This window comes from Bos indicus x Bos taurus, unplaced genomic scaffold, assembly GCF_003369695.1.
Source record: "Bos indicus x Bos taurus breed Angus x Brahman F1 hybrid unplaced genomic scaffold, Bos_hybrid_MaternalHap_v2.0 tig00002991_arrow_arrow_obj, whole genome shotgun sequence".
Lineage (NCBI taxonomy): Eukaryota > Metazoa > Chordata > Mammalia > Artiodactyla > Bovidae > Bos > Bos indicus x Bos taurus.
Window position 1 is genome coordinate 1 of NW_020867593.1, and position 8,551 is coordinate 8,551.

The window sequence follows — 8,551 nt, forward strand, 5'->3', positions numbered from 1 at the left end:
GTGAGAAGTATTGAGATATAATTTATATACAATAAAAGTCGGTGCTTTAAAGCATTACCGTTGTCAAGTTTTGACATATGCATACCATTGTGTAAATGCTACCACAAAAAAATGTAGAAAACGTCCCATTGGTTTGAAAATGCTCCCTTGGGTTATTTGCATTCAGACTCCTTCCTCCACTCCTATACCCTGGCAACCACAGATATCTTTCTCTGCCTATAGTTGTGCTTTTCCAGAAATCCATTGACATGAAATCATATAATACATAGCTTTCTGTCTGACATCTGTCATTGGCACAGCTGAGATGCATCCTTGCTGTTACATGCATTAGTAGTTCCTTTTTAAATACCATGTAGTGTTCTTTTGTACGAGTATTCTCTTTTGTTTTTCTTTCATGTTTATACCAGTTGTTTAGAATAGTGGGTGTTTCTAGTTTGGCTATTAGGAGTACATGAGTAGAATATTTGAGTAAAGGCCTTGTGTGTACATGTTTTCCTTTCTCTTGGGTAAAATTGGGTAAAATTAAAACTCCTAGTAAGTACGAAAATTCCTGCAATAATAGAAAAAGAAGAATGTGTTACTGGAGAAGAATGCAGAAATAGCTACAGAAGGAATGAAACGGCTAAGCCAAAGTGGAAACAACACCGAGCTGTGGATGTGTCTGGTGGTGAAAGTGAAGTCCGATGCTAAAGGAACAATACTGTATAGGAACCAGAGGTATATTCAGAGAAACTAGTTACCAGTTCAGAGATTTAAATGTGCAGTGCACCAAGCAAAAAGTGGAAACAGAGGCATCTATTTATGTACTTATTCCATGGAAGTGAGTAAAGCCATTGGGAGTATGACGGAAAACCCAGAAGCAACGAAGGAAATGGTTCATCAGAGCATGTATAAAAATAGGTATTAAAAAACGTAATATGTATTTCTGTCATGACTGTCTTTCTGAGACACATCTCCACTAAGGGTAACTGGGACTACCTATCACCACAGGTTGTGGATGCATAAGAAAGACTGCACTGAAGGAAAAAAATATAGTCTTCAAGCCCCTTTCTCATCCACCAGAGATGCTGCGGTTCCAGGACTCCACCTCAATGGCGGGAAAAACCGCAACCTGCACTGCTGCTGCTAAGTCACTTCAGTCGTGCCCGACTCTGTGCGACCCCATAGACGGCAGCCCACCAGGCTCCCCCGTCCCTGGGATTCTCCAGGCAAGAACACTGGAGTGGGTTGCCATTTCCTTCTCCAATGCATGAGAGTGAAAAATGAAAGTGAAGTTGCTCAGTCGTGTCTGACTCTTAGCGACCCCATGGACTGTGTAGCCCACCAGGCTCCTCCATCCATGGGATTTTCCAGGCAAGAGTACTAGAGTGGGTGCCATTGCCTTCTCCGGCAACCTGCACTGCACACGCCCAACTCAGTGAGCATGCGCAGTGTGTGCGGGCGCATCCGTTGCTGCGCATGCGCCTTGGTGCGCATACGCCTTCCTGAGCGATCTGTGAGGAGCGTTGGGCGTGAGACGGGTCTGTTTATTCAGTCCCGGTTCTTTCTCACTACTTGAGACTCACCAGGTAGGTTCACAGGTCTGTCCTGTCTGAATTTAAGTGTGTGTGCGTGTGAGGGTAGCCAGTGAGTTTCGCGCTGGTCGGGCAGTGCCATCTAGGGCCTTTGAGGAGGAAGGCCCTCAAGGTAGTCATCTTTCTCCTCACAAGTGTTGCGACGCCATACTTCTTGCCTTGGTGGCCGGAGAGGAAGGGCAGTGGGCAGAGGAGGGCAGGCGGTAGGATGATGGTGGGGGGGAGACTTGGGGGTGCTATTTGAGATATTGGTTCAATGGGGCCCTGGAACTGACGACAGAGCACAGAATCTGGGGCCGGCAGTGGGACCTGGGCAGGGGGCAGGGTGGGTGATTAAGGAAAGGCCTAGAAACCGGACCGCAGTGGGGTTGTGACTGTATTGCGGGTTTGTGGTAAGGTGCCAAGAGAGAAGTGGACCGGTTGCTCTGTATGCAGCCTCATCTCAGCCCCAGACACTGAGAAAATCGCCATAGTCAGGCTGTAAAGACTGAGCCTTTCTTCGTGTTCCAACTGAATTCCAAGGGAGTTGGGAAAATAGGTCTGGTGAATAGGAGTGTGACATGAGCAGTAGTCCTGAGCTTTTAAATTCCTAGCAGTATTTCACTAAAGATCTTCATGATGGAGAATTCTGTTGTGAAATCAAATGTCCTACCGAAAATTCAGCCTTCTTCTGTACCTTAAGGTGATTTCTCTGCTGGCTTTGCAAAGACACAAATGGCTTTGCAAGCGACTGTATTTGGTGTAATTGAAATGCATGTACACTCATACTTAACCAGAGTTTTCTTTTGAAAGTATTCTCACATTAAAAAAAATCTCAACAATGGTCATAAAGTGATCAAATATAGCTGTACTCTTAAATACATTTTCTAAATCACCATATTCTGCTTTCAGGGAGAAATATGAGTGGGCAAGTGGCATCAAAATTGGGACCTACAAATCAAGATTGCGCCCAGGTGGATGAACCTGTGGTTGTGGAGTACCTTGCCATTTGATGTTTTCTACTAGCACCAAGTTTATTTTTGAGAAAATGATGTTAAGTAGTACAGATGCAGTTGATTAAAGGTCTTCCATGCTGATAAAGGGTGAGAATTTGTCTTAGGAAGGAACATTGATCCAGATATAGTCTGGCATTGCCTGGATGATATACTGTTAAATTCCCTGGAAATGTGCCCAGTGACTCCCTCCTCCTGCTTATTAACAACAGACTGCATGCTTCCATCCCAACATAGATTTAAATAATTCCAAAGTCTTTCTGGGTAACTCTTATGGAGCTAACTCATCTCTGTGTGAAGAGTAACATTATTAAAAGTAAGTACATAGAATTGTGTTGGGAAAATGTTGTTAGGTTTACTTATGCTCAGATATATCTATGTATTATGTATATTTATGCTATTAGATGTATTAACAACAAAAAGGTTTTATTTGCATGCACACTCTACTTGGACCAGCAGCCCAGTGTTGAGCAACTCAACAAGAGGAACCGCCAGCTGAGATTCAGGATATCACACCTAGAAAGGAGAAGTACATGGAGAGGATCCAGTGAATCGTGATGAAGAAGAGGAGAAGGATCCCTTTGAAGGTAAAGTGTATCTATGAGTCATGCCTTTAGACATAATCAGTAAGAAGAGGAAAGGAAACATTAGAAAAGGATTTCAGACAGTTCCTAAAAAAACTGAGGAGTATAGTTTGCAGGTTAGTGTGGTCGCTCAAATTTTCCCTTATTTTCAAGACAAAGAGAAGGGGGCAACTAAGGTGTCTGAGGACAACCCTGGAAAAGGAAAATGGTAATAACATTCGGAAAATTCTGCTTTCCTTTTTCTCCAGCAAAACATTCCTGGAATAATGCTCCTGAGGTTCTTATTCATCACATTTTTAGCATACTAACCTAAGGCTTTTAATTCATAACACCGAGGGAATGAATATCATCATTCCCTTGTCTATATTGTATGCTTTACAGCTGAATTGATGCATTTTTTTAAAGATTCTGGCCTGGAAGCTGCTCTCCAGCAATTGGCTCTGGCAAAGACTGGGGGTGAAGGTGGAGATGGTCCCGATGTCAGGGAGGAGTTTGCATCAAATATAGAGCCTGTTGAAATGCCAGAAGCAGGTATGTCATCCATTCAGAAAGTAATTTATGTGGTTTCTGTTTTTCAGAATATTATATCTTTACTAATATAGAGGGAACATTACTATTATTTTAATAATAGAGTTCACATATTCTTTGAAAGATAGTTCAGACCCCAGATGCCTGAGTGCCTGACTTATAGACTTTCAAATAAAGAAACGGACAGGATCAAAGCCATATCAAATGAAACAAGGAAACCATTTTCTTCTCTTGAGTATAAGTACTTTAAGCAACAGCTAATAATTTTCAGGTTCTTTTATAATTTCTGCTTGTAGCAAATATGGAATGCATTTGTAATAAATATCAGTTTATTTGAAATATGCTTAGGGCATCCAAGTAGGTTCTAGTACCAGCTTTAGCATAATGTGTGTGATTCTATGAAATCCCTTAACTTCTAAACTCAACTTTACTCATGTAAGTTGTGAATTCAGAACAGATACACGCAGGTGCTGATTTTTCAATGCTAATTTTTGCATTCTCTGATTCTCTTTGATGGAATGCATACAAGAATACTCTGTTTTGTATGATGTATTTATCATAAAATATCATCTTGAGTCAAATTATAACAGGGGGATTGAGATTTCATTTTCTGACGGGGGACACATGTACACCTGTGGCTGATTCATGTCAATGTATGGCAAAACCCACCAGAATATTGTAATTAGTCTCCAATTAAAATCAATTAATTAATTTTTTAAAAAAGAAAATGAGCCAACATTCTGCTTGATGTTAGTTAAATTCTCTCAAATTCTGAATTCTCTAGCTTTTAAAAAAACAGTTGCATTTTAAATCCTTCCCCAGGGAATCATGAAATGACTGAATAATAAAATGGCCAAAGACAGTCCAGTTTCCTATTTCTGTGGCTGATCAAGTTGAGAGAGTGCATTTAGTCAGTGATATTCAAGGCAGGTGTGAGTAAGATACGTATGCTAAGCACACTAACTGCCCCCAGGTTTGGTCTTTTCTTGGGGAAGGAGGTTGCTTATTTCAATTGGAGGATCATTACTTTATAATACTATGATGGTTTTGCCATACACACCACTCTCGCTCTTAAAGAACTAATAAAAATCTGAGCCTCATGATATAATCGTCTCTAACCATATCAAGTATGTTATTTTTCTTCTTTGATACATAAGTTTAAAAAGTTTTGAAGGCCAAAGATTATAACTCTAGTTCTTCCCGCATAATCAACTTAGTATCTTTCACATATGTGTTTTCCAAATTGCTGACAATGAATTGCATGGTTCTGATTTTAAAGGAAGAACTTCATAGTTAGGGAAGAATTTACTGTGTATTAGCCTTCTAAATATTTTAACTTTACATTTTTTTCCCAATCCATTAGAAAAATTAGATGAAAATACAACTTTTAGACTACTTTCAAGTAACTACAGAACATGATTAAAATGTTCTCATAGAAAAATCTTAGTCTAAATATGTGTGTATTTAAAAAGAAAATACATAAATTACAAGGTACATAAATACAAAATCCTACATCCAACATAAAAGGTAAGAAAAAGAGCAACAGAATAAACCTAAGGGAAAAGAAAAAGATACTCAGTAAAAGACAGGTATGAATTGTTAGGAAGAGGAAAATAAACTCAACTAATAAATAAAGACAATGTGTTAGTTTACGTAATTTTTTAATATATATATACACACACATATTTTTTAATATTCTTTTCCATTGTGATTTATCACAAGAGATTGGACATTAGTTCCCTGTGCTATATAATAGGACCTTGTTGTTTATCCATTCTGAATGTAATAGTTTGTATCTGCCAACCCCAGACTGCCAGTCGATTCCTCTCAGTTTACATAATTGTGAAGAAAATGGACAAAGCCCAAGTACACATAATTAGAAATATGAACAAGACACTAACAGTTAGTATATTACAGAATTAAAACGGTATAATCTGGCACTCAAATATTTTCAGAATATTGATGAAATAGTAGGGTAGAAAAACAAATATTTAACATACCCCACAGTAACTAAATAACTAAACATCACAAATACCGTGGATGAACTTTTGAAATTGGTCAGAATTTTCTCTCAAAAGCCATTATCATTTAGAAACCAAAAAATCTGCTTTTCCAGATTTTCTTTCTCTCTTCCTACTTGCTTTTCTTTCTCACTCATACTCCCTCTTGCTCTCCACTTTCTTCTCTCCTTTCTTTCTTTCTTTCTTTTTTTTTGGTGTGGCTGTGAGAAACAGTCCTATTTCTGCTTCACATTTTGATGTCACCATGTCACCAGTGATAGTAATGACTTAAAATTAGTGTCACCATATAATGTATTATACCAACTGGAATGCTTTCCAGGGTGAAAAGAAACATTTAGAATTACATGAGGGCCACAAGTAAAAAGGGGGACAAATGTTTAACCAACTTAAAACAACCATATCAACCATTTAGAACAAATGAAAATGTCTACACTTTTCCACAGTAGAGAAGAAACAAATGTAATGCTGGCCATTTTATTTACTTCACATAAGGAGTAACAGAACAACTGTTTAGCTATCCTATATTCGGAATATTATTTCAAACCAGTGCATTTAAATGATACTTTTTTGGGATATTTTGTTTCAGTTTTTGTGTATTTTGTTTTCCTTAGGGTGTTTTTTGTTGTTAGATATTTTACTGAATGTGTACACACTTTTGTCTTCTACTGAAAACTACCTTCTGATAGGTTCCATTGATTTCATTTGTTCTGAACTCAGTGTCCTTATTTTCTTGTATGACTAGGAAGAGTAGTGTGTTTCTAAAAATACTGGTAATATGCTTGAAAAGTCTATAAAATCTCTAGAGAGGATTAACTGAAGGTAAGCCAAAGGTCACCCTTAGTGTTCCTGTTTTAGTCCATTTTATAAAACTACAACTGCAGTGAACTTTGTATACCTCTCCCGTCATCGAACTAAACTTCTGCTAAGTGACTTTTTAAATGTTTATTATAGGTGAAGGGCAGCCATTTGCTTGAAAGAAGATAAACTGAAACCATCTATGCTGTTCTTATGTTGTGTATTTGACTGTTAAAGTTCTGTCAATAAAGTTTCCTTTTCTAATTGCACATTTTTTGTTAAATTTATCCCTGGGTATTTAATGTTATTGAAAATTCATGGTTTGTGATTTTTATTGTCTAGTTGAGGATGTATGTAGAGAGAGAATGTCTGCATATAGATTTTCTGTCCAACAGTACCTCTAAATATGCATATTAATTCCACAAATTTAGATGTAGATTATTTTTGCTTTTCAAAGATACAATTATATTTGAATATCAACAGTTTCTACTGGCTTAAATCTTAAACCCATCCTCATTTTGCAGCTTTGAACAAACCTGGCCAGAATATTCTTGACTAAAGTAGATGATAATCGGCATCTATCCAAATAGGAAATGAAAAATCTTCTCCATTTCAACCTGTTTACATTGCTTTTTTGTAGATATACTTTATCACAGTAAGTTCCATTCTATTCCTAGTTTGCTGTCTTGAATATAGATTAATTTTCATCAAACACTTATACTGCATCAATTATGATGATCATAGAATTGTTTTCCCTCCATTTTTCTATTGATGTGGTGAATTGCACTTGTAACCTTATACATTTAAACCACCCTTGCACTTCTAGGGTTAAAAAAATTGGTCATAACATATTCTTTAGGTGTAATCTACATGTTAATGCATATACATACATATATATACCCACACATAAAAAATTCATAAAAGCCTTTGGTCTTCTCTTGAATAAATGGGTTTACAAAATATGCCACCCATATCTCATACGGTGTCCCTGATGAAAGCATTGACAGAGAAACATTTTTTAAAATGTAATATGTTTGTACTGCCCTATAGAGAAATGGAATGCCAAAGCCATTGTTAAAGGTTGTAGGGAGACAGGAAAAAAAAACTGCTTTCAAATTCCATGGCAAATAGCACAGCATATCTTTCACAGATTTCTGACTTGACTTCCAAGTTTTTTTGGGTGCAGAGAGAGAGCAACCACAAACATCTTTTCTTCTCCATGATGTCCTCCACTGGCTTGATAGCAGATCTCAGAAGCCCTCCAGTTGTCTGTGTGTGTGTGTGTGTGTGTGTGTGTGTGTGTGAATCACTCAGTCATGTCTGACTCTTTGCGACCCCACGAACTGTAGCCCACCAGGCTTCTCTGTCCATGGAATTCTCCAGGCAAGAATACTGGAGTGGATTGCCATTCCCTTCTCCAGAGGATCTTCCCAGCCCAGGGATCGAACTCTGGTCTCCTGCAGATTCTTTACCGTTTGAGCTACAGGGAAGACCTCCAGCTGTCTGATTCCTCCCTTATATCCTTATTATTAACATAATAACAAAACGCTTACATCTCTGAGCCCCTATCTGCATCCTCACGCACCAAAAAAATATATTTCTGCAACAAAGGACCTATTCAGACTTCACTCTGCTTAGCGAATAACAGGGGATTATAAATAGCAGCTGTTGTGCCCTTACAGAGGTATGAAAATCCAGGTCCAAAAGGACTGAAAATGGGAGGTTCAAACCTACCTCAAATTTAAGACAAATTGAGACTTAAATTAGAGTATCCTATCTTACCAAAAAGATGTGAAAAAGCCCCTAGGTCATGGAGCTCCCTGACAAGATTCGATCCTAGCTAGAAGAAAAGGGAAAGGAATGAGGGGAACTTCGTGAGACAAAATAACTTGAATTTTATCTGCTCTGTCTCCTTATTGGCTATGACATGACATAACTGGGCTTCCCCAGTGGCTCAGACGGTAAAGAATCTGCCTGCAGTGCTGGAGACCTGGGTTTGATCCCTGTGTTGGGAAGATCTCCTGGAGGAGGCCACAGCAACCCACTCCAGTATTCTT

General features: G+C 38.3%; 2 long non-coding RNA genes across 4 annotated transcripts; both read left to right on the top strand.

The window, feature by feature from the left end:
- The first annotated feature begins 1,451 nt into the window (after window positions 1-1,451).
- LOC113888896 lies at window positions 1,452-3,041 on the top strand. Of its 3 annotated transcripts, none has more exons than XR_003510088.1 (3): window positions 1,452-1,568; window positions 2,466-2,545; window positions 2,990-3,041. It is a non-coding gene; the product is annotated as an uncharacterized LOC113888896 (long non-coding RNA). The 3 variants fall into 3 exon arrangements; XR_003510089.1 differs by having other exon boundaries at window positions 3,023-3,041; XR_003510090.1 differs by having other exon boundaries at window positions 1,453-1,568; window positions 3,026-3,041.
- A 50-nt stretch (window positions 3,042-3,091) lies between these two features.
- On the top strand, window positions 3,092-6,763 carry LOC113888894. The gene is made up of 3 exons (XR_003510086.1): window positions 3,092-3,153; window positions 3,556-3,681; window positions 6,651-6,763. It is a non-coding gene; the product is annotated as an uncharacterized LOC113888894 (long non-coding RNA).
- The last annotated feature ends 1,788 nt before the right edge of the window (window positions 6,764-8,551 follow it).